Here is a 24398-nt window from a genome sequence, read left to right as displayed (position 1 = left end):
TTCTGTCTTTCCTCTCCAGTCACTAGTATTCAACCACAAGTTTGGCTGTTTAGTCCAACAATATTCGTCTATGTGAATATATGCAATGAAGTACAGAGAGCTGGAGTGATTATAGCTCCCTACACTAATTAAGGAGACATTTGAGACAGGGGTCCCCCCTAACTACCATGATACTCTCTCTTCTAGAACTTGTGCAACTCTACCTGCCATGAGCATAACAGATTTGCATGGAATTATGACCATGCTCTGTTGCTATCTGGTATTTTCAGGGTACATAAGTGAGAGATAAAACAATCATATCCAATTTAAAATGAAAAATCAGACTGAGACCTCAGCTCATTATGCTCCTCCATTAATGCTCAGTAAGCTCCCTGATTCTGGAATTTCACCAAAAGCAGTCACATTCAATTACTATAACTCCCAAATAAATATCTATTTTTATTTTCTTTTGAGAATGTAGAGAGGAATCCCATCATAACATGACTCTTATTAAATAGAACTGGATATGCCTTGGATCAAATTGAGTCTCCTGAATTATGAACATTGGAAATGGAAAGGAATTAGAGATTACATCGTCCAACAGTGTCACTTAATAGATGAGGAAAAAGATTCTCAGAGAAATTGAGTGATCTGCCCAGGACCACACAGAAGTGAGGACCAGAACCTTACACTGAGTACAGGGCTCTTTCCACCCACTAGACTATGTGACCTGCCACTGCCACTGCCGCTGCTGATGGTCTCAGTTGGCCACACAATCATTCCCAGGAGAGGACTAGGGAAACATCCACCACAACTGTACCCTATGCCTCATGTTGCCCATAGAAGCAGGGTTGGGTTGTCCAGGACAGAAGAAAACCCACCCAGGCAGCAGAACCAATACCTAGTGCCTCATGGCGAGGGGTCACACGGGCATTTGGCTCTACCCTAGATTCCAAGCTAGAGATTGTGAAAGGAAATTTGGAAGGACTAAAGAAAAAGAAAGAGAAGGCTAACAAGAAAACAAATCATGCTCATGGATGTGTAGAAAATTAAGGAAATACAGGTTAGAAGCATTTAAGAATCAAGCCTTTGTCTTTTAAAAGTTACTTTCAGTAACAACTATATCACAGAATTTTTCTCCTTATAAATATTTGCTCAACTTCTAAATAAAATAACATGTAAATCACAATTATTTTCTTGCCTTACACCTTCTCTTGCACCCCAGCTCCAATTTCTTCAACAGGTCAGCTAGTAAGAAAACCCCAGCTTGCATAGCAGTCAAGAGTCAAAAAGCTTAGTCAAGAGTCAAAAAGACTAAGAATAGGAATGGTTTTACAAATCTAAACTTGGCAGTGCTATCAGCTCTGCAGTAATCGTGAGCAACATGTTATTACCTTTAAGAGTATATTTAGATGTGGAAATATCATTTAAACTTTATGTCAACCATATAGGATAACATTTTCCTGCCTATAACTATTTACCACAAGCTAGTAACCAACCACTGACTTTCATGTACACTGTAGAATACTATAAACAGGCTGGGTTTACCTAATCAAATGCTTTACCCTCTGTTTTGATGACAAGCATGACAGTTCCCAGGTAGCCATCCTTTGGAAAGCCTTCCTTTAGGGGTGACAAGTCAGAATGCCATGTCGGTGACAGTGCTGGCTTCAAAGCTTCAGCCGCAGTGGCAGATCTGTCCTGGAGTTGCATTTTGGATTGTCCCTGCTGGCTCAAATTCCTGGTTAGCTATTCCTTGGACTTACTGATTCAGTAGGATCTGCAAATAATGCTAGTAGGTCACATGCAAATCAAATCACAGAGAAAACTGCCCCTCTATTTTAATTACTCATAATGATTGGCCACCTTTTGGGGAACTGGTCATGATCTTCTTCCTGAGGCTGCCATTTGCTCTACCATCTTGGACAGGTTCTTCCTCTCTAAGTCTCCGTTCCCTCATCTGTAAAATAATGCAGGGAGTGAAGAGTATCGCTCCAGTTGTCTCAGGCTCTGACATTCTGCAGACTGGTTTTGGGAAAAAGTTAAAGTAATTGAAAACAACTAGCTGTGAGAATATTACAAGAGACTCTCATTGCAGTTCAGGGCAGTCCCTTACTAATGATAAGGCAGATGTTGCCTGAGCCAAGGCAAAGAGGTTGTTCGTTTAGATGTTTGCATGAGGGTCTGCAGTTCTTTGCTGAAGCATTAACATTTAAGTGTCCATTTCTGGGCTATCTTTCCCTTGCTGAGTCTTGAGAGCTTTACACATATTTAACCAAGAGCTGGTATTCATTCTCAACATGCACTCAGATTATGTTTAATTCCAGGACATATCACACAGTTGACATCCTCCTCAATGAGATTCAGAAAGTGTCAGTTGGCCAGATACAGATTTTATTAATGTAACCTAATTCTTAATATCTCCTCACTGGAGTCCAGCTCTTTTACTGATTTGGAATCCTGATACTTCATAATTTCTGAAGCTCTACTCACCATCTGCAGAGTCAGCTGCCTTCATGATTCTCAATTCACCAGGCCTGCGATTGTGAAAGTACCAGCTATGGCCTGTAACACTCCTCTACCCTAACTTTCCAAATAAGCCTCCAGAAAATATTGCTGAGAGAAAAGGTAATGGCAATGATAAAATAGCTTACAAAAGCTGCATTCCATCCATAATACTGGATTTATGTGGATATTTTTATAGCAAAATAAAACCATGCCATATTTTATCAGGGAAACTGTGCCATATTTTAATTCTCAGTATATGGATTTATCTTGTATGAAGCAACCCCAATATATTAAAATCTGGCAATATTCAGTTGGTAAATTCTAGAGTAGTTACTTAAAAATATTTTTAAATTACCAATAAAGTATTATAGAGTAACTAATTAATGGTTATTAATTTTTCCATGAACAGAAGAGTGAAATTAATTTAAACCTCTGCCTGCACTGAGAGCCCCCAAAACAGATCTTAGTAATTTATACAAGTATCTTATAAAGTATTATAGCTGATATGATCCAAGCACTATTTTAACTTGTACCGATATTAATTCCTTTAATCCTCAGAACAATCCTGCGAGGTAGATTGGTTAGCATCTCTCTGAGACACTGACAGATGAAGTGGTTTGCCAGAATCATCCTCTAATTAAGTGAAAGGACTCAGATTTGCACCAAGTGCCCTGGCGCCACACTGCATGATCCTAACCTCATGGCTACGCCTACATTTTAAAATGATAAATCTGCTTAGTACATTTACAGATGATAAGATTTTTAGTTTTTTTTTTTTAAATGTTAGTTTTAAAACCAAAGTACTTTAACTTAGCCCAGACTCAGAGCCAGGTCTATGAGCAGTGCTTCCCATGAGTTTTGAACTAGAGGCATAAATTTGTCTTGAGTCAATCAGTTGCAATGACAGAAACTCAACTCACATTGAAGCAAAACACAGACTTGTTGGAGATATCAAACTGAGATATTGGGGTGGAGTTGGCCTCAAGGACTACAAAGGACTCAAAAATTATCAAAACTCACTCTTAGTATTTGCAGTTCTCAGATCTGACTTCCTCTGTCTGCTGGTCACATTCTCTTCTATTCTTTTACTGAAGATGGGAAATGAGATGAGAGGCTAGGATGAGGGAGAAACAAAAGAGCAGTTGACCAGGTCCCCCAGGACTCAAGAGCACAATGATCATCTGTACTGTCTGCTGCAGACTTCTACTACAGAGAAATCAATTCCTATCTAGTTTAGGTTGCTGACATTTTGGGCCTCTATGACCTACAGCCAAACCAAATCTTACCTCAGTCTAGAAATAAAGTAATATTTAAGCATGCCAGCATATAAGGAACCTAAGTGAGGAACCAGGGGATGCTCACTTGGTGAGAGAATGGAGAGGTAAGAATTTGTTGTTGCACTTTCATGGAGAGGACCACCCTAGGGCCAAGCACCATGTTGGGTATCTGGACACACTAACTGGTTTCATCCCCCAGCATCAACTCCCTGAATTCTCCATAGCTATGACCATTTCACAACTGAAAGAACAGAGTCAGGTGACTTAAGTCTTTTTTCTAAGGTCACACAGCTAGGAAGACAGAGAGGTAGGATTTGAGCCCACCTGAAGCTGTCTCTCCACTATGCAGCCTGCCTCCTTGGCCTCCTGATCCAGGGGCTTTATTGTGCGTGAAAACATAATGCAAAAGGTAGTTATTCCACCCACGGGTTAAACACAGAAGATGCCTCAATAACAAGTTTGCCAGTCTATTAAAAACCTCATTTGTTTCAAGTTCCTTTACACCCAGCTTTAGGAACACGTGCATAGCATCTCTCAAGCTTCTTCTCCACTGTGGGCTGCTTCACTGCAAGACAGTCCCCATTCCTTTGGGTTAGGGGAGAAGGCAGTTTCACTTTGGGAAATGTCCTAACAGATAAATTAAATTCAGAGATGAAATCTTTCTTCCTGACTGCAGAGCACATTAGCAACAGAGTCAAGCCCAGATCTTGTCGCCCCAGGTTTGCTTCCTTGTAAGGCTTATTTCCACTCCAAAAGTCCTCTCGCCCTGCAGAAATCTTGCGAAAGTTCAACGCCAGAGCTTGGTCAACCGCTATTATGGAGCTGACAGATTCTTGGCTCTTCCAAGTTTTTTTTCTTTTTTTTTTTTCAAATGAATAAGTAGGTCTAATTAGGTTTATTATAGGAACAAAAGTTCTTCTGGAAAGTTAATTCTTTAAAATTGTTGAAATATAAAATAATACCTCTTCCCACCCTTCAGAGTCCTCTCTGATTTAAGCAGATGAAAACACTAGCATTTCTAAACCCAAGGCTCTATTTGGGATGTGGAATATAAAGTGCCTTTTCTAGCTGTTGTGACAGGAAAGGAATGTATAGGTTTCTCAAAAGAAGATTGCAGGACCCATGCTGATCTAATTTATGTATCTTCCTGCCAGGAAAAAAGAAAGAAAAAAAAAACCCCTCATGGATGTGGCACTTATTCAATGATTATTTGATATTTTAGATATTCAGGGTATATTTGGAAATATTTTTAAATTGAGTTTTAAAACTTCTGTAAAGAGAAAATATACTCCTTTCCAGTCTTAACTTCTGGACAGCCACATTGAAAAGTACTCCTCACATGCAGAAAGAGATTAATGATTAGAAGACAACACATGGAAATATGACAATTATTAAGTCCATGGACAGATTATAATGTTAATCAAGAATGACTCATGGGATTGTATCTGGCTTTGGGTTTGCGTGTTAGCAATAATCATTTGGAATAGCTCCTTTAGCAAACCAGTCACCTCATTTTGCTCTTTCTTTACCTCAAAGGAGGGGAACAATGAAAGAGGATCCTTGCCTGGAGTGCATGAGCACACTCAAGCCAATGTGTGCTCCGCGGAGGAGAGGCGGGGGTGTATGGCGATAACTGAGGCTCTGGACAAAAGGAAAAAGTCCTTCGTGTCAGCAATCTGCTTTGTAGGAGTTGGGTGGTTTTTAAAGGGCCTTGTGCAGAGCTTCTCAAATGTGAATCCACGTAGGAGACACATTACTTTTAAAAACTTCTGTAAGAAAATAAATTATTTATTAATAAGCAAGCGTATTAGTGTTTCATCAGTTCTAGGGATGGGCTCTGTTTATCTCAATATCCCACTGCTGTATTAGCTTCCTAGGGCAGTAATTACCACAAATGTGGTAGCTTAGCACCATAAGAATGTATGCCCTTACAGTTCCAGGGGCCAGAAGTCTGAAGTGAAAGCGTCATCAGGGTTGGTTCCTTCTGGAGGCTCTGAGGGAGGACCTGCTTCCCGCCTCTCCTCCAGCATCTGGTGGCTGCCCACAGTTCTTGGTGCTTCTGAGCTTGTAAATGCATCAGTCCAACCTCTGCTTTCTTCTTCTCATGGCCTTCCTCTCTGTGTCTCTGTATGTCTCTTCCTTTTCTCTTATGAAGACACCTATCATTGAATTTAGTGCCTTTCCTCATCCAGGAGGATTTGATCTCTAGATCCTTGCCTTAATCACAATGACAAAAACTCTTACTCCAAATAAGGTCACCTTCACAATTCTGGTTTCACATTCTTTTTTGTGGGGGGGAAATATTTAACCCACTACAGTAGCAATGGTGTCAGTCCCTAGAAACTCCTGAGGTTCATAGTCTTGGCATCATGTCTAAGCTCTCTCTTTTTCTCTTTCCTTTGTTTCACTTTCTACTTCCCTTCCCCTCTAACACACACAAAACAGAGTTTGTAACTTGATTACTCCTGCTCCATTGCAGTGCTTGACAAACTAGAGTAAGATATAGACACCAATAAAAATAAACACTTTCGCAGACTCTGGTTGAATTTAATTATCTTAATTTCATTTCAATGTGCACAATGTAGAACTAGGTTTAAAGTTCTTAAGCATGAAGTTCTTATGCAATTGTAAAACAAAAACAAATCTACAAACTAAAACAATGAAAGTATAAAACCAATAAAATTTAAATTTATTCATTGCAAAAGGTTTTTATTGAGTATCTATTATGTACCAGATACTGTCGAAAGTGCTAGAGATACAGTGATAAACAAAACAGACAAAAGTAGCTGACCACATGGATTACACTTACACACTTCAGTATATTGGTAATTCTGAAAGAACCAGGTAATATTAACATGCCCAAACCAAATACAACTCACAATGGACTCTACAAAACTAACTGCTACTAACCAACCTCATTTGAGTTCAGCCTATTTATGCCACCATTTACCACATGATAACCCAATTCTACAACCTTTTGTCTGTATTCCAGTAACTGCAAACATTTCCTCCATATAATGAACTATAATATCATATGGTACAGTCACATCATTTACATATTAAACTCACCATTTTATTTTCTCATTAAGCTTCAACATTTTAACAACAGATCACTCTGCCACACCATCCCATTTTCTTGCAAACCAAATCAACAAGTCCATATATCAAATAACCAAGGAACCAAAATCTTGCTCTATGAAAGGTCCTTCTGAGAGCAAATTTCACTGCAAAGGAGAAATTGTGCCTTTGGAACTAATTTTTAAAATTTGACCTGCACACTCTGGCATTTTTTTTTTTTTTTTTTTTTTTGCATGTCCTGGTTTGTGGCTTCATCAGGATTCCCTATATTTCTAGAGCCTTAATTCCAAAAGCACACAAGGATGGAAAACACTGCTCCACCCCAATATTTCATATACTCATCCCCTTATTTTTTCTTTCCAGCATTTGGAAGAAACAATGGGATATGTAAAATATATTTGCCAAATTTCAACTGAACATTTTAGCACTTGCTTAGCTGTTACCTGCCAAAATAACAAATATCCCAGAAGCACCACAACACATCTTATCAGAGAAAGACAGAAAGCCAGAGACAAGGGAGTTGTAGGGAAACTGCTATTATTCTATAGTGACCATTTATGGTCATTCATACCTCCTTGACGTCTTATGCTGCCGGGACACATAAATCCCAGGCATCCATGGGAGCAAATGCACCAGAGCTCATCATTGTTACGTAAATAGTTTAAAATAATATTTTAAAGTCATTTAGGACAATTTTGTTCTTTGAGCATTGCTAGTGTTTAGACTCCTGGGTAAACAGTCATCTGCTGAACAGCGGCAGCCAAGGAATGGTTACTGTGATTTTGACTTTAGGAGCAACCAACCCAATGACAACCAGACGTGCCTAACAGCACATTAAAAGTTAAATGCTGTCATTTTGGCAATTACATGGTGCCAATTCTCAACTACAAACACAAAGAAAATACAGCATCTAAATCATACAGCAGGGTTAGTTATAATATGGTTTATTCAGATGATCACAAAGAAAAGGCAGCCTTTTCAAACTCTTAGGGAGCACTTGCTGGGCCTTGAGAATGTGTCTCTAGATCCTGATTGGGAAACACAGATCCACACATGTGTTACACTTCCTTTGTCTGTTCCTGGTGTCCTAGCCGTGGCCTCTCTAGATCTCTTATCCTTGGCTCATGGTCACATCTCTCTTTGCCTTTGTCCCCATCTACTCCAACCCATCCCCTACGCAGTAGCCTGAGTGATTGCCCTCAGTTCAACCTTCATTTTTTGAGACCTACCATGTACCAAATGCTATGCAAAGTTCTAGGGATACCAGAGTGACAGATATATGATATATATGATTTCTGCATAGAGTTGACTCTTAAGCAACACAAGTTTTAACTGCACGGGTCCATTTATACACGGATGTTTTTTAATAAAAGTTACACCGAGAGTGCCTGCCTCTCCTGTCTCCCCTTCCACCTCCTCCATCTCCCCACCTCTGCCACCCCTGAGACAGCAAAATAAAAATAAAAAATTCTCCTACTCCTCAGTCTATTCAACATAAATGATGAGGATACAGAAACTTACCACGATCCTCTCTCACTTAGTGAATAGTAAATATGTTTTACCTTTCTTATGATTTTAATAACATTTTCTTTTCTTCAGCTTACTTTAGTGTAAGGATACAATATATAATACATATAACATACTAAATACGTGTTAATCCACTGTTCATGTTATTAGTAAGGCTTCTGGTCAATAGTAGGCTATTAGTAGTTCAGTTCTGGGGGAGTCAAAAGTTAACCATGAATTTTTTACTGTATGTGGGGGTCAGTACCCCTAACACTGGTGTTGTTCAAGGTTCAGCTGTATAAGGAACTCACAAACATGCATTCTTAAGGGGGTCTCTTTTTCAACAAGTCATTATCTCTTTCCCTCCTTCAAAGCATTCTTCAAAATATTTACTTTACTCATAGTCTTCCCAGACTCCTCTCTTCAGAGCCTCCTCTCAAAAGCACCTTCAGAACTCGCCTAGCCATGAGGTAGACCTCATTCTCTCAGTGTTCACATGTAAGTTCATATTTTTATGCACACATTTTTGTCAGTTTGTGCTGCCCTTTCTTCAGACTGCGAGCTCATCCAAAATCATAACTTTTATTCATAGCTTCATTCTTTACATGAATATATCCTAGTACCAACCACTGTGCCCCAGGAAGCAAACATCTTCTGTTCTTTGTCAACAAGAGTGAGTCCTTTGTTACCCGATTCAATCTGAAAAGTAACCTCAGACAGGTTCAAAGGGTTAAGTTCTTTGCTCCTTGAGCATACAGCATTTGAGACAAGCCCAGGTAAAACTTGAACGAGAGTCTGGAATTTCAAAAGCCAGCCAATCTACAGAGCTAGGCTGGGCCTTCTGTGCACCCGAACCACCAGGCTTCTTGATTTAAGTCAGCCCTACAAAGCCCCCTGCTCTCCCACAGTCTGAATTGAGGATTCAGTGCACAGAAGTTTGTTTGCTTCCTTTTACAATTTGTTCAACCTTCCCTAGGAGCCCCAACCTAAGTCACATCCTTCCTTAGTTCTACTTGGCTCCTACTGTTCGCATTTTATCATCTAGTAGGAAAAACGGGCCAAGGTTTATATCATGACTGCCCAGCGTGATTCAAAAGATTTGTAACATTCATAATGTCCAGAAGACAAACAAGTCAAGACCAGCTGAATTGCATAACAAAGTAATGCATAAAATAACCCATGAGCTTCTAGCAGCAGAATTTGCAATAACAGAGAGAGAGAGCAAACGAGATGTGGAAACACTCACTTTAGTTCACTACATTCTAGCAATCATTCTCTAAGATTCTGGTGATGGAGCAGAAGCATTGCCTACATTCACTTGCACACACATACGCATACACAATAATAGCAGCAAAAGCTATTTGGTTCTTAGCAAAAGCTAAGAACTCTCCAGATAATAGCTCACTTAATCCTCATCATAACCCTATGGAGGTAGGTATTATTATTACTTGCTTTTTTGATAGACATGGAGATTTTGTCACCAAGATCCCACTCCAAAAAAGGACTCACTTCTCAGCTGCTGGGGAGAGTGGTCAGCAGGTAGCCTCCAGCTCCTTCAGCATCTGTCTCAACTGCAGAACTGTCCTATCCAGAGTCATGTTCTTCACACAGGAACCCTGTGTCAGCAGAATGAGTTGGGGAAAGAAAGACCTGGCCACTGCAGCCTGACCTGGGGTAACACTGATGGACAATATTCACTCCGGGACTCCCCACTGAGCTATTGCCTATATTGTCAGGCATGAATCACTGTTTGAATTCTCCCTCTGCCCAATTCCCTTCCTCCCTTTTCCTTTTACAGGTCCTGATCTCTAATCAATGCCCTGCACACCAAACTCCATCTTATCATCTGCTTCCACACAGCCCAGTCTGGAACATACATTTTACCCATGAAAACCTTGAAGAACAGGGTTACATAACCAGTAGTGTCAGGAGCCAGATTCTAACCAGGTAGTCTAGTTCCAGATTCCATACGTTTTAGACATTTTGCTAGTCTACCTTGCAATATGTGAGAGACTTTAGGTTCTTCCCATCCAAACTTTCAATTAGCCTTAAACTCCTTCAGTTTCAGGGCTGTGAAGAAGAACTGAGGACATCTCTACTGCCTCTTCCACTGTCTGTATTAAAGTTGTTCCACTGGGATTGACTACCAGATAGCCCTGTGGGTTTTCTTTGAAGAGTCATCTCAGTGGCTCCACTAACTCAGAGAAGATATGCCACCACAGTTGTGAAACCAACTACTCACTGAATTAGAAAACCAAGGAATAATCAAGAACAAGTCTTGCAAAGATCACTCAGTGAGCATCAAAAAGGGATATACAAAAACAAAGTGAATGGCAGGGTGTGTGGGGAAGTTTTCAGAATACTATTACTTTCATTTTTTTCATCCTGGATAAAAGAGAAATAAAAAATTATATTCTATATATTTAGGTCCAGAACAGGATATGTTTATGTGTGTGAAAATACATTAGAAATTAACAAAATTTACTGTAAAAATGTTGTTTCATTGGTGTTGCTAAATTTGCTTTTCTGAATAAGCTAAAGCTTATTTTGAGCAGAGGTAGGGTGAGGGTGTCTAATTATTATCTCAATAATAACAATAGACAATAATAATAGACAAGAGACAATAACAATATTATTGTCTCAATATGTCTCTTATTGAGACAATAATAATTGGACTCCCTCGCTCTACCTCCGCTCAAAATAAGCCAGTGAGAGCTAAGATATCACTTTCCATATGGCAGTCTTAGGAGAGAAGGACCAGTGAAAAGCTGAGCCCAGTGAAAATGAAAGGAACAAATGGTAATTGCACTAAGTGCAGAAGCACTCCCGGTAAAGGAACCCAGCCCTGCTCGTGGGGAGCTGCCACCGTGAGTGCAATGGAGTGTCCTTGTGGTGTGCTGAGACCCACTTCAGATCCATTTACCTTCCCTCAGAGAAATGGACTAACCACAAAATAGGTACCACCCAAGTTGTAGTCCAGTAGGGGCCATGCATATTCCAATCAATCGCCTAACACATACATCCTAAAAAGAAACACCTGGACTGTGAGAACATTGAGAACTGGTACTGGAAGAGACTAAGGGTATGTTTTACAGGATGGGAGGGGACCGGGAGGAGTTGGGTCTGGTGTCCCAGTGCCATAATGCTCAGACAGCCATGAATACACCTATTTTCTTTTTCAGGGGCCTTGTGGTAAATGCCCCATATGATCATACCAGGTGAACGGGCTAAGGAGAATTGTTCACAATCTGTGTCCTGATACACAAACTCCTCAGCTAACTCAGAGGCAATATGCTGCCACAGTTGTGAAGTCAACTACTTGCCCAATTAGAAAACCATGGAACAATCAGGAACTAATATTTCCAAGATCACTCAATGAGGCTACAGTTGTCCTCCTTCTAAACTCTCACACGACTTCACCCTTGCCTCTCATTGGCCTTTTCTCCTTCTGCCTCCTCCTTCAGTTGTGTGTGTGTCCTCACTCTACTGACAGTCTTTCAGTGAAAAATGAAAAATAACTGTTTTCTTTTTCTTTTTTTTTTGTTTTTGTTTTTTCTTTTGTTTTGTTTTGTTTTGTTTTGTTTTGTTTTGTGAAACTGAGTCTAGCTCTGTCGCCAGGCTGGAGTGCAGTGGTGCAATCTCAGTTCACTGCAACCTCTGCCTCTCAGGTTCAAGCAATTCTCCTGCCTCAGCCTCCCAAGTAGCTGGAATGACAGGCACATGCTGCCACACCCAGCTAATTTTTGTATTTTTAGTAGAGACGGGGTTTCACCATGTTGGCCAGGACCTCATGATCCGCCCACCTTGGCCTCCCAAAGTGCTGGGATTACAGGTGTGAGCCACTGGGCCCGGCCAAAAAATAACTGTTTTCTAAGTTTTTTCTCATACCACTTCTAAGGTAGCTCTGGAGATAAAACAGAGGCGATATTCTAGAAACATATGGTGGCCATTTTTGTGATCCGTCTTGAAGTGGGCGTTGTCTTTATAAACAAAATGACCCCTTAAAACACTTATGGTTCCTTTGAGGTTCAAATGAAGGTAATAAATGCCCCCGGGTGTGATTCTCAACAATAGGCCATGAGGATCATGAACATCAGTACAGAGGCTGGGTAATGCTTCTTTTGTTTTTTGGTATTGCCTGAATTACATTTATCAGTATTGTACCAACTCCACACTAGATGTTCTGCATACATTGTCTCGTTTGACTCTCACCACTGCTGTGAATGCCACCACTAGATTTCCCCCCACAGTCTGGCCTTCTGTCCAGCTCTCTGCCTGGGATTCCTTCTTCTCCACTTGTCTAGGTTAAAGCTACAAGGCCCAGCTCACATCTCCCTCTTCCATGTAGCCGTACCCACTTCTCCTCACCTTGAGTGATCTCTCCTGTGAAACTTCCGCAAGCCTTACATGCTATGGCACTAATTTGACACCTTGTCTTAGTCTCCTCCTTATCTGTACATCCTGACTCTCCAACTAAAATGAAGGCCTCTTTGGCACAGGAATCAGTGTCCTTCATATATATATTCCTGCTTATCATATTTTTAGAAATTTAGCCAGGCGTGGTGGCTCTCACCTGTAACCCCAGCTACTCAAGATGCTGAGGAGGGAGGATTGCTTGAGGTCAGGAGTTTGGGACCAGCCTGAGTAATATAGTGAGACTCTATCTCTAAAAAAAAATTTTAATAGAAATTGAAGAAATACAAAAAGTCCAGAGAACAACAGTCATATCACTCAGAATTAACGACTGTCCCTATTTCAAGTTATTGCTTCTAGACTCACCACCAACCCCTCCATTCCCCTCCTCATGGACCAGAAAGCCCTACTTTCATGAAGTTGATATGGCTTTTACAAACACCCATATGTGATATGAACATTATATGGCTTTTTAAGTATGGAAATTTAAATTTTACACAAGGGGCATCATATTCTACTATTGTTCTGAACCTTGTTTTTTCCACTTAACATTTATAATTTTTCCACTACTAATTAATTGCATTCTTAGGACATATACCAAACACCCAAAAAGGATTTTGATAATGATGACAATGCAGAAAGACACCAAGCAAGGAGTGTAGTTACAAATTCATTTGTAATGTTTTTATGAGCTTAAGAACTCATTAAGAGCTCATAGCTAGATATGTATTTTTTCATTCCAGGTTCTCAACTTCCTAGTTCTGAGAGCTAAGGCAAGTCACCTCACTGGTCTGTCTCTCAGTTTTCTCAGCTATAAAATGAAGGATAATACCAGTAGCTAATTTACACAGTGAGAAGTAAATTAACTGATGCATTTCAAGTTCTTAGAATAGTACCTGACACATAATAAGCACTCAAATCATGATTATATTTAATAGTAATCATAATTAATATTATTATTATGACTCTAAAGACATAAGCAGGAGAAAATTTGAATGATATGAATTTTGAAGCTTAAGACAGTAGATAAGAGAAAGGGTTCACTGGGAAATGCATTACATTATCAATAGTAATTAATTTTATCTTTAATATTTTCCCAGAAAGCCTGACTCTTAGAGTCAAGGCATTTTGCTTTTTTATCCAGTTAGCTTTAGGCCTGTGGCCTAAATCAGTTGTCAATCATTTTAACCTCTAAACCTAACTCCACAGAACAAAATATTCTCAGAGAAATCTGAAAAGTGAATTTGTTGGCTGCAATTATACTGCAGTTTTTCAGCCTGCACTTTACAGAGTTCTTAGCTGGTAAGGAGAAATCCCCTCTAAAACCACTGTGACAAAGTTATTTTAGAGCTTCAGTCGTTTTTCTTTCTTTAAGCCAGGTTTTTTTTTTTTTTTTAATGTTACTTTTACACTCTCTCTATTTATTTATTTTGGCCTCGGTGGACTAGACCACAGCTAAAACTTTATGGACCTAATAAAATTCCCAACATTCTCAGACACGGGTCGTGATGTTTGTGCACTGGGCAGAAAACAAAGGTGCTTTATGAAGAGAATGGGCACGCTCAGAGATCAATGAACTGAGGTCAGGCACGCAGGATTGGGCTGCAGCTGAACTGTGGCACAGGCAGTGTAGGCCCTGGGTGTGTCCTTCACTTGCAAACTTCCTCTCCTCTATCTTCTTTTCCAGACAAGTGACACAGCGCTCTCATGCTGTCCCTAGATTACCAGAACCTCCTACCAGGATACTGCTGAGGGCTTGTCCTCCCCAGAATAAACTTTCCATCTTAACCTGCATGCATGGAACTTTCCATCTTAATCTCACATTCATGCCTTCAAAAATTATCTGTCCTGTGCTTCCCTCCCTCATAGGCTTTCTTTAGGTGAGAGCTGGTTAGTCTGATAAAGTCAGTTCATTTGTTTTCTCTACCTTGTAGGAAAGTCCTTTCAACAGAGGCTTTCTGGAGCCAACATCTCAGTCCAAAGCTGTGGTTCTATTGTTGAGGAAGTAGGTAGAGCTTAAGGAAATCTTGAAATTATACCACATTGGAGGCTGTCTCATTTACCCACCTACAGGACTAGCCTCCAAAGCTTGCAGGTTACACAACACTGCATTTCGCTGCAGCTGTGCACGAGTCATCAGACAGCATAATTTCATCTTGCATTTCGTTATGTGCTTTATAATTTTTCAATATACTTTTTTCTCACTTGATCCTCATGATACCTCTTCCTCGTTAGGTAAAACAAATCTGCCTTCTGATTAGTTTCCTATTTCCTGTCCCAAACAGAAGGTCTCTTACCAAAACGACTGGATGATATTGTTCACTTAAGGGGCTACATTATATCAGCTGATAAACATAAACCTCCTTTAGATGAGTAAAGTGGGAAATAAGTAAGCAGTAGTTCTGAGTCACTTGTAAGGGATTAATCATTTTAATAATTCAGGTCAGAATGACTATTCCTGAAAGAAAATTTCAATCCTCAAATAGTCAGTGAATATGGCCTTTCCATCTATTAAATCTGAAAACTCAGTGGGAATGTATTAAAAGATTAATTTGCCTTGGGCAAATAAACACTGCTGTCAATCTTCAGATAAGATTCAGAATGAGTTTTTTTATTCCAAAAATATTTCATCTATGCACTTGCCATCAGTCATGATGTTTTAAAAACTTATTGTTAACACTAACATCTTGTCATACTTCCTGCCCCTATATTTTGTACCTCCATCCTTATGTCTACGCAAGTTTTTAATTTAGATTCTATTTCCAGCAGATGTTATATCTTTTAGTGTTTGCTTTCTCTTTCATTAAAAAGGACATGTAATACATTTTATCATTTTGACATAAAATTGCCTAAATAAAGGTGTTCAGAAATCCTGAATTATTATTCCTTTTTAATGGTGAGTGTGTGTGTGTGTGCGTGCGCATGCATGCACATGCACAGTTTCTAGGAATAGGAGAAGTCTAGAGAAGAAAGCTGTGTTTCACAAATGTCAGAAAAGAACATGACTATCATCCACTAATTCCTAAAAAGGTAATAGAGATGAGCATTTCAAATCACAATAAAAATTGCCATTGCAGAGCATTTTTAATATTCAAAACCATTCCCTTAAATATTAGCTCACTATTCTAACAAGCAACTCTCTGGGTAGTTTAAGCATGTAAAGATCTGCATTTAGCTGTATTAACACAAGTTTAACTATAGTTCTGTTTAACAGGCTACTAGCTCATGAATAAAACTGACTTCATCCAAATTTTTCACTTTCTCTTCTGAGTGGAAACCCTTCACCCAAATTATCTGTGCCCTCCAGTCCTTTCTCTTCCCTCACTTTTCCAAAAAGGGAAAGATTTCAGTTAACACCTCTGTTAGCTTTAAGTCTATTTAAGCATCCCTAAAATATGCAATGACCTAAGTTTCTATTTGAGAAATCCATAAGTTTGGGGGAAAAGGAAAGGACTCGTGAGCTCACCTGGTCGCTTGTTCATTTCCCAGCAAGGTTGATCTTGTTAACTGTAACACAAATAGAAAAAAAAGCACAAACGACAACAGAATCTCCATGGCACTTTAAGCCTATAAAATTCTCAGAGTCTGGGAAATTGACACACAGAGTTATTCTTGGCTTCTCACCTCTCTTGAGTAGAGAAGCTATTTTTTTATGCATGATGAGATATTTTATCCTGATTTTCTTGCTTTTCACTGGATGATCTCTAAGGTCTCCAACGCTTATGGAATTCTGAGTTTTTATTCATCTTAGTACCCTGAGGGTTTAGCACAGCAATAAGAGCTGACACCCAATAAATATTAAATGCTTGAACTGAGTGAATGAATGAATAAATAGATGAATGTCCAAATTTGGGAATAAGCTAGGATTGCAGCTCCAGGAGACAAGAGGAGCAGAGTAAATGGACTAGTGCAAATAACTGAAGGAACATTTTCAAGACTTATGTCATTGGACAACCTTTAATGATATTAGAACTCTGGGATGGTGAGTCAGCCTCAATTAATAAATATGTCTTAGAAACTGCACTAGGAGGTTGAATTTCCTTAGCAAAGTATTGGTGCACCACCTGAGCAAGTAGTGCATAGTCTATGAGACAAATAAGACAGTGAAACTGGTCATCAGGAAATGCTGTGTTGAGATTTTTGGTTTTGCAACAGGAAAGTTCCAATTAACTGCCAACTCAGCTCATCTAGCACCTCCACCAGAATTGCCTGAGCACCTAAAGATCACATTTTAAAAACTCACAACTCACACACAAACTTTCGGGATTACATCCTCACTCTAAAGTCAACTTTTCTCTTAAATAGATTTGATGAACCAATTTCTCTCCCAAATACCTCCTACTAATTTGGTTAGTAGCAAGCAAAGACTTTCTCACAGTGGGATCTAAGTCTTAAATAAAAGAACCACCCACCCCCATCCCAACCCCATGAAAGGCAAATGGTTGATGTTAGATTGTTTCCTGAGGTTCCACAGACTGAGTGTTAAGACGAGGACCCAAGGCCTAAGAGTTGTGAAAAGAAGTGTTGAAAGGAGACTGAGACCAATAAGAAAGCAAGAGACTTGGGCACAAAGAAGAAGGCCTGCTTACCCCTGAGCAAACCAGGAGTTATATAGTCAGGACTCCTCAATATCTGAGCACTCCTTCTTCCCTGAAGTTTTAGCAAATGATAGTCACAACCCATAGCTAGGAGACTAGACAAGAACCACCTGCTGGAGACTCAGCAAGAGCTTCCTCCCTGGTGTCTGCATCAAGACTCGAGCCCTAGTCTCACTGACAGCCATACCTCTCCCCAACTCCCCGTGACAAACAAGAAGGTGGAAGAGCTCAAAGTGTGAGAGCTCTCAAGGGAAACCAAAGTATTCCCCCATAAGGTCTCCAGAGGACCTAAACTCCTCTCTTGGCTCCACTTCCCAAAACTCCCTGCTTCAGAGGTCAGCACTCCCAGGAGTGGGAAAGAGAGGCCCTTTTCAGGACTGAGCCCCACGTCAGCAGATCCAGGACTCCACCTGCAGGCTTAATGTCTGTGAGACGGTCACACTCCCAGGGGCTTCCCTGCCCCTCAGATGCTTTCATTTGCTCACAAATAAAGCAACAAGTGAAGGATCAATGCTACTCTCAAACAAAGGAGGAAAATGTGTTTTTCAAATGGAGTTTGATGGTTGGCTTGATTTGAGAAAAACTGTTCCTGATTAGTTTATCTTGAAATTCTTAAATTTAAATTGAGCATTAATGGATTGGGGGTAGAGGACAGCTTTATTTACATTTATGCTATAACCAATTTACTCTACTACATTAAAAATTAATATGTTTTAACAAAAAAAGTTTCAAAACATATAGCAACATCTTTCCCTTGAGATAAATGCCCTTGTGTACATGAGTGTATCAAGCTAGCCCTATTTGGGTCAGTGTTTGGATATGAGTATTATCAGAGAGTTATTTGAGCTTTGTCTTCAAATATTTTAAAGCATCCATACTCTGCCTTTAACCAAATACACATGAACAAAGCCATGATGATGAAACAGGATTTATAGAATTTTAAAGGAGAAGAGGAAATCTATAAGGATTATTTAAAAACTGATTAAGTAGAGAAATAACAATTTTAAAAACTGATGAAGTTGAGAACAGTTATATAATTTCTAATTATGGAATTACATATACATAAAATCCTGAGAGTAACTTTTGACTTCTACAGAAAAGTTGCTGTCTTTCAATACTGCTTTTACTTTTCTGTTCCCAGGTTAGCAAGACTGGAGCCTCCTAGTTTACCTCCCTTTGATTTTTCTGAGTTATGTGACAGTCTCCAAACTTGCTTCCATCTCTCCTGCCTCACCATATTTCCATTCTAATACACTGTACTAACCAAAACCTTCCTCAATAAAAAGTATATCACAACTTAAATAGATGGGGTAGTAGTGGGAAGAGAACTCACAAATGAATGCTATACTAGTAGGTGTCGTTACAAAATGGAAATTAGATTTCTTCCCCTAATTTCTCAATAAAACTTATTTAATATGCTATTCATTGTGTGTTCATTCATATTTCTGCCAATTACAATAAATATTTTATCTGGGAGATGGAAAAATTCAATGGGCTCATTGATAAGACTACCCTCTCCTCATATATCTGTGTATCTTTTTCCTTATTGCCACACTTACATAACTATTCATTACTCTAGCACACATTGTTTCCTATTTGCAATAACAAGTATACTTACTTAGAGCATTTCTGGATTTGTAATCCAATGGGCACATAGAGCAATGTGGGGGAAAGATTGGGGGGAAAAAATGAACAGAGCTTCAGGCACCTGTTAAACCTAATTGCATGCATGAATTATAGTCCCAGAAACAGGAGAATCAAGAAAAAATGGGGAGAAAACTATCTGAAAAAGTGATAGCCAAACATTTTCCAAATTTGATGAAAGATATAAATTTACAGATCCAAGGTGCTCCATGAATACCAAGAAGGATAACCACATGAGACACATCAGAGTCAGACTTGGAAGTTAGGAGTCAGAGTCAGAAGCCAAACAGAAACAGTAAAGCTGGAAAACAGCAAGAGAAAAATGGGGCATTATATATAGGAGGACAGTGCTTCAATTATGAGTCATCTCCTCACTATGAAATTATGAAGGCCAGAAGAGAGTGGAGCAACATTTTTAAGTGATTTTTTAAAAAAAGACTGTCAATCCAGAAATCCATACCCCACAAAATATCCTTCAATAATAAGACAAAGTAAAGACATTTTAAGTTAAAAAAAAAAAAAAAGATAATTTTTCATTAGAAAATTGGCAAAGAAAATTAGACTCCATACTACAAGGAATCTAAAGAAAGTTCTTCAGGCTGAATGGAAATGATACAAAATGGAAATGAAATACTCAAGGAGGAATAAAGAGCAATGAAAATTATAATGGTAAATATTAAATCGAAACATTATAATAGACACCCATTTCAGGCTATGATTGATAAGCTTGCATCAAGCTAACCTTCCCCCATTAAAAAATAAAACAAACAAACAAACTTAAGAGAAGAAACACAGAAGGGTAAGCCAGACATTTGGTGCACATATGCCCTCAAGGCATTTGTTCATTCAGAAGTAATGGCTAAAACACTAAGAAGTTGAACAGGATTTTCAGAACTTTCACAGGGCTGGAGCCAAAAATGGAGTTCAAGATTGCATTAAGTTGAATAGTGTTCCCCCCAAAAAAGTTAATGGTGGCAGGTGCCTGTAATCCCAGTAACTTGGGAGGCTGAGACATGAGAATCATTTGAATCTGGGAGATGAAGGCTGGAGTGAGCTGAGATGGCACCACTGCACTCCAGCCTAGGCAACAGAGTGAGACTCTGTCTCAAAAAAATAAAACAAAATAAAATAATTCATGTTTAACTAGAACCTCAGAATGTTAACTTTTTGAAAATAGGGTCTTTACAGTTGTAATTATTAGGTTGATGCAAAAGATAATTTGTAGTTTTTGCCATTACTTAAAAGGTGGGGCCCTGGTGGGAGGTGTTTAGGTCACGGGGGCAGATCCCTCATGAATGACTTGGTGCTGTCCTTGTGATAGTGATAGTGAGTGAGTTCTCATGAGATCCGGTTGTTTTTTGTTTGTTTGTTTGTTTTTTTCTTTCTTTTTTTTATTATACTTTAAGTTCTAGGGTACATGTGCATAACGTGCAGGTTTGTTACATATGTATACTTGTGCCATGTTGGTGTGCTGCACCCATCATCTCGTCAGCACCCATCAATTCATCATTTATATCAGGTGTAATTCCCAATGCAATCCCTCCCCCCTCCCCCCTCCCCATGATAGGCCCCGGTGTGTGATGTTCCCCTTCCCGAGTCCAAGTGATCTCATTGTTCAGTTCCCACCTATGAGTGAGAACATGCGGTGTTTGGGTTTCTCTTCTTGTGATAGTTTGCTAAGAATGATGGTTTCCAGCTGCATCCATGTCCCTACAAAGGACGCAAACTCATCCTTTTTGATGGCTGCATAGTATTCCATGGTGTATATGTGCCACGTTTGCTTAATCCAGTCTGTCACAGATGGACATTTGGGTTGATTCCAAGTCTTTGCTATTGTGAATAGTGCCGCAATAAACATACGTGTGCATGTGTCTTTATAGCAGCATGATTTATAATCCTTTGGGTATATACCCAGTAGTGGGATGGCTGGGTCATATGGTACATCTAGTTCTAGATCCTTGAGGAATTGCCATACTGTTTTCCATAATGGTTGAACTAGTTTACAATCCCACCAACAGTGTAAAAGTGTTCCTATTTCTCCACAGCCTCTCCAGCACCTGTTGTTTCCTGACTTTTTAATGATTGCCATTCTAACTGGTGTGAGATGGTATCTCATTGTGGTTTTGATTTGCATTTCCCTGATGGCGAGTGATGATGAGCATTTTTTCATGTGTCTGTTGGCTGTATGAATGTCTTCTTTTGAGAAATGTCTGTTCATATCCTTTCCCCACTTTTTGATGGGGTTGTTTGTTTTTTTCTTGTATATTTGTTTGAGTTCTTTGTAGATTCTGGATATTAGCCCTTTGTCGGATGAGTACATTGCAAAAATTTTCTCCCATTCTGTAGGTTGCCTGTTCACTCTGATGGTAGTTTCTTTTGCTGTGCAGAAGCTCTTTAGTTTAATTAGATCCCATTTGTCAATTTTGGCTTTTGCTGCCGTTGCTTTTGGTGTTTTAGACATGAAGTCCTTGCCCATGCCTATGTCCTGAATGGTATTACCTAGGTTTTCTTCTAGGGTTTTTATGGTATTAGGTCTAACATTTAAGTCTCTAATCCATCTTGAATTCATTTTCGTATAAGGAGTAAGGAAAGGATCCAGTTTCAGCTTTCTACTTACGGCTAGCCAATTTTCCCAGCACCATCCCTTCATGCTAAAAACGCTCAATAAATTCGGTATTGATGGAACGTACCTCAAAAAAATAAGAGCTATTTATGACAAACCCACAGCTAATATCATACTGAATGGGCAAAAACTGGAAAAATTCCCTTTGAAAACTGGCACAAGACAGGGATGCCCTCTCTCACCACTCCTATTCAACATAGTGTTGGAAGTTCTGGCTAGGGCAATCAGGCAAGAGAAAGAAATCAAGGGTATTCAGTTAGGAAAAGAAGAAGTCAAATTGTCCCTGTTTGCAGATGACATGATTGTATATTTAGAAAACCCCATTGTCTCAGCCCAAAATCTCCTTAAGCTGATAAGCAACTTCAGCAAAGTCTCAGGATACAAAATCAATGTGCAAAAATCACAAGCATTCTTATACACCAGTAACAGACAAGCAGAGAGCCAAATCAGGAATGAACTTCCATTCACAATTGCTTCAAAGAGAATCAAATACCTAGGAATCCAACTTACAAGGGATGTAAAGGACCTCTTCAAGGAGAACTACAAACCACTGCTCAGTGAAATCAAAGAGGACACTAACAAATGGAAGAACATACCATGCTCATGGATAGGAAGAATCAATATCGTGAAAATGGCCATACTGCCCAAGGTTATTTATAGATTCAATGCCATCCCCATCAAGCTACCAATGAGTTTCTTCAAAGAATTGGAAAAAACTGCTTTAAAGTTCATATGGAACCAAAAAAGAGCCCGCATTGCCAAGACAATCCTAAGTCAAAAGGACAAAGCTGGAGGCATCACGCTACCTGACTTCAAACTATACTACAAGGCTACAGTAACCAAAACAGCATGGTACTGGTACCAAAACAGAGATATAGACCAATGGAACAGAACAGAGTCCTCAGAAATAATTCCACACATCTACAGCCATCTGATCTTTGACAAACTTAAGAGAAACAAGAAATGGGGAAAGGATTCCCTATTTAATAAATAGAGATCTGGTTGTTTAAAAGATCTTTAAAAACTAAGATGAGGGCATTGTAGAGTAGGGTGTGCCCTAAATTCAATATGATTGATATCCTTGTAAGAGAAGAGACATGAAGACAGACACTTGGGGCAGAAGGTCATGTAACAATGGAAGCAGAGCCTGCAGTGATGCAGCTCCAAGCCAAGGAATGCCAAGGATTTCTGCAACCACCAGAAATTAGAAAGAGGCAAAGAATTCTTCTTCTCTGGAGCCTTCAGAGGGAGCATGACCATGCCAACACTTCGATTTTGGACTTCTAGCCTCTAGAACTGTGACAGAATAAATTTCTGTTGCTCTAAGCCACCTTCTTGGTAAATATTTTATGGCAGCTAATATAGTTTGGATGTTTGTCCTCTCCAAATCTCATGTTGAAACGTAATCCCTATTGTTGGATCTAGTGGGAGGTGTTTGGGTTATGGGGGCAGATCCCTCATGCATGGCTTGGTGCTGCCCTTGTGATAATGGATGAGTGAGTTCTCATGAGAGCTAGCAGTTTAAAAGTGTGTGGCGACTTACTTCTCTTTCCCATCTTGCAAGATGGCAGGTGAAAAAGTTGAGAAGCCAGATACTAAAGAGAAGAAACCCGAAGCCAAGAAGGCTGATGCTGGTGGCAAGGTGAAAAAGGGTAACCTCAATGCTAAGAAGCCCAAGAAGGGGAAGCCCCATTGCAGCCGCAACCCTGTCCTTGTCAGAGGAATTGGCAGGTATTCCCAATCTGCCATGTATTCCAGAAAGGCCATGTACAAGAGGAAGTACTCAGCCGCTAAATCCAAGGTTGAAAAGAAAAAGAAGGAGAAGGTTCTTGCACCTCTTACAAAACCAGTTGGTGGTGACAAGAACGGCGGTACCCGGGTGGTTAAACTTTGCAAAATGCCTAGATATTATCCTACTGAAGATGTGCCTCGAAAGCTGTTGAGCCACGGCAAAAAACCCTTCAGTCAGCACACGAGAAAACTGCGAGCCAGCATTACCCCCGGGACCATTCTGACCATCCTCACTGGGCGCCACAGGGGCAAGAGGGTGGTTTTCCTGAAGCAGCTGGCTAGTGGCTTGTTACTTGTGACTGGACCTCTGTCGATCAATCGAGTTCCTCTACGAAGAACACAACAGAAATTTGTCATTGCCACCTCAACCAAAATCGATATCAGCAATGTCAAAATCCCAAAACATCTTACTGATGCTTACTTCAAGAAGAAGAAGCTGCGGAAGCCCAGACACCAGGAAGGTGAGATCTTCGACACAGAAAAAGAGAAATACGAGATTACAGAGTAGCGCAAGATTGATCAGAAAGCTGTGGACTCACAAATTCTACCAAAAATCAAAGCTGTTCCTCAGCTCCAGGGCTACCTGCGATCTGTTTGCCCTGACAAATGAAATTTATCCTCACAAATTGGTGTTCTAAATGTCTTAAGAACCTCATTAAATAGCTAACTACAAAAAAAAAGTGTGTAGCACCTCCGCTTCTCTTTTGCTCCTGCTTTCGTCACATGATTTGCCTGCTACTCCTTTACCTTCTGCCATGATTGCAAGCTTCCTGGGGCCCTCACCAGAAGCAGATGCTGGAGCCATGCTTGTACAGACTGCTAAAACATCAGCCAATTAAATCTCTTTTCCTAATAAATTACCCAGCCTCAGGTATTTCTTTATAGCAATGCAAGAACAGTCTAACACAGAAGCCCTAGGAAACTACTACAAAGGTCAACCAAGGAGGAAGGATCTAAGAATCAGGGTGAATCGTAAGTAGA

At 39.7% G+C, this 24398-nt stretch overlaps 1 pseudogene across 1 annotated transcript; it reads left to right on the top strand.

Moving 5' to 3' along the window:
* Positions 1-23174: 23174 nt before the first annotated feature.
* Positions 23175-24097, top strand: LOC117086046 (annotated as a pseudogene). The gene has a single exon (XR_004438189.1). The product of XR_004438189.1 is annotated as a 60S ribosomal protein L6-like (transcript).
* Positions 24098-24398: the final 301 nt, after the last annotated feature.

The sequence above is a fragment of the Trachypithecus francoisi genome, unplaced genomic scaffold (assembly GCF_009764315.1).
Source record: "Trachypithecus francoisi isolate TF-2019V2 unplaced genomic scaffold, Tfra_2.0 Lachesis_group1, whole genome shotgun sequence".
In the NCBI taxonomy this organism is placed as follows: domain Eukaryota; kingdom Metazoa; phylum Chordata; class Mammalia; order Primates; family Cercopithecidae; genus Trachypithecus; species Trachypithecus francoisi.
The sequence above is the reverse complement of the archived record's forward strand: the minus strand, read 5'-3'. Positions and strand labels throughout refer to the sequence as shown.